The following is an 8,955-nucleotide window of genomic DNA, read 5'->3' as shown; positions in this document are numbered from 1 at the left end:
ACTGAGCAGCAGCCGGCACCCACATAGAGACAGGAGCCAGGTGCTGCAGGAAATGTTACATTGCAGCACCTGGCTTCTGTAACGGAGCAGGAGCCGCCACCCACATAGTGACAGGAGCCAGGTGCTACACGAAATGTTACATTGCAGCACCTGGCTTCTGTCACTGAGCAGGAGCCGGCACCCACTTGTGAGGCCACTGGCAATTGCTGATATGCCCCTGTATATGCTTTCTGCGCCCCTGTACGCTGTAACACTGACAGTGGTTCTAGACATTGTGCTCGAGAATCAACCTATGGCAAGCACTGGTTGATAGATCTAGTGGGGGAAATTTACTGAGAAGGCTGATCCCGTGTACGAATGGGTACGACCGGGATACGAAAGCTTCCATATTCTCTGTATTCGTGTTTTCCAATGCTGAGGAGGAGGCTTGCTGGGCCCTGTAGTTCTACTAAAGAACACAATCACCCACAAGAACCCGTCACCCACAGCCTAGGGGTGGTGGGGACAGCCCCGGGATTTAACCCAGGCTGGGGTTCCCCAGGGTGTCATGCTTTTGGCCAGAGGATCTTATGTAAAAAGTGTCCCCCGGCTGTTGCAGGAGCCCGGAGCGGTTTCTGAACCTCTATTCCTTCTGTCCCTCGTATTTTCTGCAACCAGGACCGGCTCAATGAGCCTGGGGCTGGTTATACTCGTGAAGGGGGGTGCCTTTTTTAAATTATTTTTTTATTTTTCTACTTTTTTAAGGAAAAGCATTGCACGGTTCTGACTCATCTGACTGTAATGACTTATCTGACTGTAATGACTAATCTGACTGATCTGACTGATCTGACGGATCTGACTGATCTGACTGTAATGACGGATCTGACTGTAATGACGGATCTGATGGATCTGACTGTAATGACGGATCTGACTGATCTGACTGTAATGACGGATCTGACTAATGACGGATCTGACTGATCTGACTGTAATGACGGATCTGACTGTAATGACTGATCTGTGCAGGCTTCAGCCAAATGCACCTGGAAATGAGGAGTACATTCGTACCCATCCCATCTTAGTAAATATACGCCACAGTGTCTAGATATAAAATAATAACCCTCTCTATCCCAAAATATCGACATACAATAGATCGACAGGGTTAAAAGGTCGACAGGCTGAAAAGGTCAAGGCCAAACACTGTGACTCTGTCATGGGTCTATTTACAGAGCGTTGGAGAGCCAATCTGCTCCTACCTGCCATGTTACAGGCTGGCTTTGAAACATGCCAGTTAGATGCTGATTAGCTGGTGGATTGCCACTTTCCACGTTATCTCTCTCCTGGGCTTAGTAAATAGCCCCCATGGTCTATCCTCAGGTGATCAAGGAGGCAGAATTGGGCCGGAACCAGGGGACTATGGTATAAATGCCGTACGGTGACAGGTACCTGTAGGACTGTTCTATGTCTGTGATTGTCTAATGCGATCTTAGCAATGGTTAGCGTTATTGCCACCTCGCACCATGGAGGTCTTAAGTTAGATTCCCATCACGGTCATCACTCTTTGCATTGGTTCTCATTCTCATGCGTCTCTCTCCCTCGGTTTTGGCACAGTCCTGCCTTTTCTACAGCCCCCAAGGCCTGGTGTGTGGGTGATATGCTTTGAAGGTTCTCCATTGTCGGTGTATTAATGTAAATGGGTTTTTATAGTGTTTGATTTTTCCATACATGTGAGTATGGCGGCAGCGGTACTTCTGGATTGGGGATGCTACTGCTGTGGCATTATTGGGTTTCTCAGCATCTGAGATGGCCACTGGGGGCTGGATGTGTATACCCCCTATACAGGGTAGTGTTTAGGTTTAGGTGCTTTGCTTTACCCTCCTTTTTTACCTTTTGTTTATTTTTTAACTTTCATTATCTTTGATTCCATGTTGGAGGAGGCCACTTAGTTGGATTTGGATTCAGGTCAATGTATTTTGGGTCTCTCGGTCACCTTTAGCTAGTGACTTCTTCTTGCGGCTTTTCTTAGGTGGTTGGGATGCAGTTGTCCATGTAGCTCTCTGGTTGGTCCCTTGGTGGGTAATTATATGAATACTAGATGGTCTCTCGACCACTACTCAGTCAGAGACTGTGATGGACCGGTGGCCGTGGATATAGATTAAGTCCTCTTGTATCCTGAGATGGACATGGTGAGTTGATCCATAGGCGTACACGATGGGTTGATCCAAAGGCGGTCATGATGGGTTGATCCATACATGGACATGGCGGGTTGATCCATAGGTGGACATGTTGGGTTGATCCATTTTAGACATGATGGGTTGATTTATAGGTGGACATGGTGGGTTGATCCATAGGTGGGCATGTTGGGTTGTTCCATTTTGGACATGGTGGCTTGATCCATAGGTGGACATGGTGGGTTGTTCCATTTTGGACATGGTGGCTTGATCCATAGGTGGGCATGATGGGTTGATCCATAGGTGGACATGATGGGTTGATCCATAGGTGGGCATGGTGGGTTGATCCATAGGTGGGCATGGTGGGTTGATCCATAGGGGAACATTGTGGGTTAATTTGCCTGGGAAGCTTATGCACAAATCAAGACAGCAGGTGACGGCCCTAGTCTCGAATGGATTTCAAAGTAATCTTTGTTTTGGGTATGGTTGTGGGATTGGCTCCATTTAGAAGGGTGCGTGCACTACTTTGCAGTTTAGTCTGATCTCACGGGGGTGGCCAGGCTCATTGTGTATCAGTAGGAGAGATGGAACCTGTTACATGATACTGAGAAGGGCAACTGGACCTACAAGTCTGTGAGGTGTCATTGGATGCTGTAGTACGGGGTGGAAAAAACCTGGCCTCAAAATCTACCAACAGCTCATGTGTTTCAGGCACCCTGTGCACCAGCTAAGTGGTCTGGGTAATGTGACAGCTAGTAATGGCTGCACCTGGGCATCAGATAAGTGGTCTGGGTAATGTGACAGTTAGTAATGACTGCACCTGTGCACCAGCTAGGTGGTCTGGGTAATGTGACAGTTAGTAATGACTGCACCTGTGCACCAGCTAGGTGGTCTGGGTAATGTGACAGCTAGTAATGACTGCACCTGGGCATCAGCTAAGTGGTCTGGGTAATGTGACAGTTAGTAATGGCTGCACCTGTGCACCAACTAGGTGATCTGGGAAATGTGACAGTTAGTAATGACTGCACCTGTGCACCAGCTATATGATCTGGGAAATGTGACATTTAATAATGACTGCACCTGTGCACCAGCTAGATGATCTGGGGTAATGTGGCATTTAATAATGACTGCACCTGTGCACCAGCTAGATGATCTGGGGTAATGTGGCAGTTAGTAATGACTGCACCTGTGCACCAGCTAGGTGATCTGGGGAATGTGATAGTTAGTAATGACTGCACCTGTGCACCAGCTAGGTGATCTGGGGAATGTGAGAGTTAGTAATGACTGCACCTGTGCACCAACTAGGTGATCTGGGGGAATGTGACAGTTAGTAATGACTGCACCTGTGCACCAGCTAGGTGATCTGGGGAATGTGACAGTTAGTAATGACTACACATGTGCACCAGCTAGGTGGTCTCGGGAATGTGACCGTTAGTAATGACTGCACCTCTGCACCGGCTAGGTGATCTGGGGGAATGTGACAGTTAGTAATGACTGCACCTGTGCACCAGCTAGGTGATCTGGGGGAATGTGACAGTTAGTAATGACTGCCTAGGTGATTTGGAAAACATGGACCGTTGCTAGATCGCAAGGACCAGTTTGGCCGCTTATTCTTTATGACACCAACGTCAGCAGAAGAGAAGTACATTGTCTCGGAGGAGCACCCGTCTATTATAAAACCACTTTTATTTTCAGATTGTAAGCTTGCAGCAGGGCCCTCTAACCTCCAAGTCTGTCTGTTACCCAGTTTGTTTTATCACTGTCTACTATTGTAAAGCGCAACGGAATCTGCTGCGCTATATAAGTAACTGCAAATAAATAAATAAATATAAATCATTCACAATTTGCCATAATGCAGATAACATAAATAACGATAAAATAAAGCTGTGATTATAGAATGTGAAATAAAGAAATAGTGTTGTCACAATGAGTCCCGCGGGGAATTATTTCTGTATTAGGTACATAATGTATAACAGTGTGTCCTTACATTGGGACATACGGCCTTGTTACTGATTATACACACTGTATATCATTGGGTGTGGATCGTATTGTGGACCCCACTAAAGTCGACAGTCATTAGGTCGACACCGTAAGGTCGACAGGCAACTAGGTCGACAGGGTTCTAGGTCGACATGAGTGAATGTCGACAGGTGTCTAGGTCCACATGGCTTAGGTCAACAGTGATGTGTCAGTGAGGACTGGGCTGCATGTGACAGGAACAGTGACATGATGTGAGGAGGGGAATGGGGGCAGCAGGAAGCCACAGACTGAGAGTTATATAGTGGGAGGAGCAGGATGCCCAGCAGCACAGAGTATATCAGGAGATATGTGATGTATCAGTGAGGACAGGGCTGCATGTGACAGGGGCAGTGACATGATGTGAGGAGGGGAATGGGGGAAGCAGGAAGCCACAGACTGAGAGTTATATAGTGGGAGGAGCAGGGTCCCCAGCAGCACAGAGTATATCAGGAGATGAGTGATGTGTCAGTGAGGACATGGCTGCATGTGACAGGGGCAGTGACATGATGTGAGGAGGGGAATGGGGGCAGCAGGAAGCCACAGACTGAGAGTTATATAGTGGGAGGAGCAGGGTCCCCAGCAGCACAGAGTATATCAGGAGATGAGTGATGTGTCAGTGAGGACAGGGCTACATGTGACAGGGGCAGTGACATGATGTGAGGAGGGGAATGGGGGAAGCAGGAAGCCACAGACTGAGAGTTATATAGTGGGAGGAGCAGGGTCCCCAGCAGCACAGAGTATATCAGGAGATGAGTGATGTGTCAGTGAGGACAGGGCTGCATGTGACAGGGGCAGTGACATGATGTGAGGAGGGGAATGGGGGAAGCAGGAAGCCACAGACTGAGAGTTATATAGTGGGAGGAGCAGGGTCCCCAGCAGCACAGAGTATATCAGGAGATGAGGGATGTGTCAGTGAGGACAGGGCTGTATGTGACAGGGGCAGTGACATGATGTGAGGAGGGGAATGGGGGAAGCAGGAAGCCACAGACTGAGAGTTATATAGTGGGAGGAGCAGGGTCCCCAGCAGCACAGAGTATATCAGGTGATGAGTAATGTGTCAGTGAGGGCAGGCTGCATGTGACAGGGGCAGTGACATGATGTGAGGAGGGGAATGGGGGCAGCAGGAAGCCACAGACTGAGAGTTATATAGTGGGAGGAGCAGGGTCCCCAGCAGCACAGAGTATATCAGGTGATGAGTGATGTGTCAGTGAGGACAGGGCTGCATGTGACAGGGGCAGTGACATGATGTAAGGAGGGGAATGGAGGCAGCAGGAAGCCACAGACTGAGAGTTATATAGTGAGAGGAGCAGGGTCTCCAGCAGCACACAGTATATCAGGAGATGAGTGATGTGTCAGTGAGGACAGGGCTGCATGTGACAGGGGCAGTGACATGATGTGAGGAGGGGAATGGGGGCAGCAGGAAGCCACAGACTGAGAGTTATATAGTGGGAGGAGCAGGGTCTCCAGCAGCACACAGTATATCGGGAGATGAGTGATGTGTCAGTGAGGACAGGGCTACATGTGACAGGGGCAGTGACATGATGTGAGGAGGGGAATGGAGGCAGCAGGAAGCCACAGACTGTGAGAGGAGCAGGGTCCTCAGCAGCACAGAGTACAGTATGCATACCTCCCATCTTTCAGCAGGATAGTCATATAGTCTGAGTCTCATCATCCCACCTGCTTGCCACAGTGTCCCATGGGGGGAAGCTGGAGGAAATCACTGTAATTGTTGTTACAGCATATCTGCGAACATTCATACTGCTGAACACGGGACCCGCACGAGGCGATGCTGTGCCTGCGCATGCAAAGAGAGTGCCTCCTATTCTCGTCACTGTGGGGGAACAACCCATTTCTATTTACAGCTGCTCTGACAAGCTGCTAAGCACAGCTGTGAATGATAGAATGACCCCCAACTGCCCCCTTTCCCCCCACCATTATTATGGGATACTGCTGGCTATGGGTGGGAAAGAGGGAAAGTCCTAAAATTGGGACAGTTGGGAGTTAGGCTATACTGTAGATGTGATATGGGGGTACACTCCCACAGGCCACACCCCTTTTTTGTGAGCTCATACACCATTGGCCCGAGCAGGGCCCTGTTCCTATGTAGATTAATGCTGGGAGGTATTGTCATACTAAATGCCTATAACTGTCACTAACGAGACTCTCTCCTATTACGCTGCGGTCAGATGACTTGGCTGATGTTTAGTATCTGACATAAATAATGGTTGGACAGTCGTCTGCCGCAGCCTCACAGACAGGAAACAGTAACAGCAACAAATGAGCCCAACTACAAGGAATGACTGGATCTACTTAAGATGTCAGGAAATCGCTGTGTTCTAGAACCTGGCCAGAGAAAGGTTTCCTGCAGCTGGAGACAGATAGTACAGAACAAAGGACAGGCCCATAGTGGAAACAGGGACAGGCGGATGACAGATGGACAAACATGTCAGACAAACAGATCTGGTCCTACAAGACTGTGATGAGATGCGGTTCGTACAGGGCAGCTCCGAGGACGCTGCGGACTTGTGTAATAAATTGTGTCACTGATCCCCTGGTCCCCGGATGCAGAGTTCTTCACTTGTGGCATACCTCCCAACTTTTGAAGTTGGCAGGTCGGGACGTTCGCGCGGCGAAAGGGGGCGTGGCCTCGAGAAAAGGGACGTGGCCTCACGGGGTGCCGCTAAATCCGGCCACGCCCCATTTTCGCCACTCGTCGTCGCTGAATAGACGCTGTGCGCATGCGCACAGCGTCTATTCTCGGCAAGCTGGGGGGGCTCCCAACTGTCCCCCCCACCGCTGGACAATGGCGGCCCCGGGCGGGACGCGGGAACGTCCCCGAATATCGGGACTTTCCCGCGCTAATCGGGACAGTTGGGAGGTATGCTTGTGGTCGTGCATGCCAGTGTCAAACGCAGGACTTTTAGAGGGGGTTTCCAAATGTAATCCAAAATCTCCCACTCTGCAGCGCATTGTAGTAAGTAGGGAGTCTGGGGAGCGGTAACAGCCCTGAAAATTTGACTTTTTAAACACTGGATACAGTATTAATATTTAGCAGCACAGATGTTCTATATTTCACAGATGACCGTTTCATACATTTAAATAAAATAAGTGGTCATGAAAAGGTTAAACATATAATAAATAAATACACAAACATAATAGAACCAGTACTGCATTTTATAAGCTTACAATCTCCCACTGTTTGCTAAGGCGGTACTTGTGTATTATCACGGCTCCCATCTCATCCCATCTCATTGCATACCATAAGGCTTAAGATGGTATGCAATGAGATGAGATGTGCTGCGATGGGACCCGATCTTATACAATTTAAATTTATATACCATTGTATATAGCAGCCCATACACGCTGCTTTGTGGGCGTGCTGTACTAGCACGGATCACATTGCATTGCATTGCCTGTGCATCCATTGTGCATGCAATGCGATGCAATGTGATAAAACCTAAGTACAAAAAGTATGTGCTTGCACATACTTTTTGTACTTAGGTTTCATCACATTGCATCGCATTGCATGCACAACGGATGCACAGGCAATGCAATGCAATGTGATCCGTGCTAGTACAGCACGCCCACAAAGCAGCGTGTATGGGCTGCTTTAGGCATACGATGAGATGAGATTTTACCAGCTGCTTCTACCACATTTACTGTATGTGTGGATCTGAGCCCTTAATCATTGCAATGGACCAGAGAGCAGCTGCCAGGAGGAAGAGACAGGAGCCTTAGCGGTACTTGTGTATTATTATTAAGGCACTTGCCAAGAGGAGGGGGTTTCCGGGCAACCAGAAATCCCCCTGCGTTTGCCTATGCATGCAGCCAATCAGTGGAGTGGTAAAGCAGTAAGATTTACTCAATATAGGAGGATAGTACAAGCAATAATTATCCTATGGAGCGCTTCTGATGTAAACTAGAGGATTCGGCATGAAAAGCCGGAGGTCGGGATCCCGGCGTTCAAAATCCCGATGCCGGAATCCCGAACGCCGAAATCCCGACAAGGGGGGGACGTGGATTGCCCTCCCTTGCGGGCTCGCTGCGCTCGCCACGCAGCGGGCCCGGTGCCTCGCTACGCTCGGCACACTAATTTATTCTCCCTCCGAGGGTGTCGTGGACACCCACGGGGGGAGAAAGTGTCGGGATTTTGGCATTCGGGATTTTGAACGCCGGGATCCCGACCGCCGGGATTTAAACTGCATCCCAAACTAGACCCTTAATACATTGTATAAGTACAAATACTCTGTACAGGGAAAATTATACAATATATGCAATAAAACACATTAGTTACTGTAACAACCAGTCTCAGAAGCCATCACTGCAAGCCCTAGGAATATAGAGATTTAGGGGGAAATTTACTAATATGAAAAACCTAGTTTTTCGTATTAGTATTTTTCCTACGACTGCACACAAAGTCGTGTTCCGGAGGGGGATTTACAAAGCAGTCATATACGACTGCTTTGTAACCCTCCGATGTCATACTAATTCGTATTAGCTGGCCGTATATACGGCCGCTAATACGAATTAGTGGAGGCAGTCTGCACGGATCAGTCAGATCCGTGCAGGCTGCAGAGAGTAAAAATAAATAGAAAAAATAAATAAATAAATAAAAAAACGGGGGACAAAATGACTAGGGGTCCCCCGTATTTTAAGAACCAGCTCCAGGCCAAACCAGCCAGCAGAGTAATGCCACAGCCGGGGGGAGACTTTTTATACAAGTCCCCCCGGCCAAAGCATTCAGCCCTCTGACCAGTCAGCCTGGCCAGGGGCCCTGGGGGAGTGGGGA

This window comes from Crinia signifera, chromosome 2 (assembly GCF_055691185.1).
Source record: "Crinia signifera chromosome 2, ASM5569118v1, whole genome shotgun sequence".
In the NCBI taxonomy this organism is placed as follows: Eukaryota; Metazoa; Chordata; class Amphibia; order Anura; family Myobatrachidae; genus Crinia; species Crinia signifera.
Note: the sequence above shows the minus strand (reverse complement) of the source record.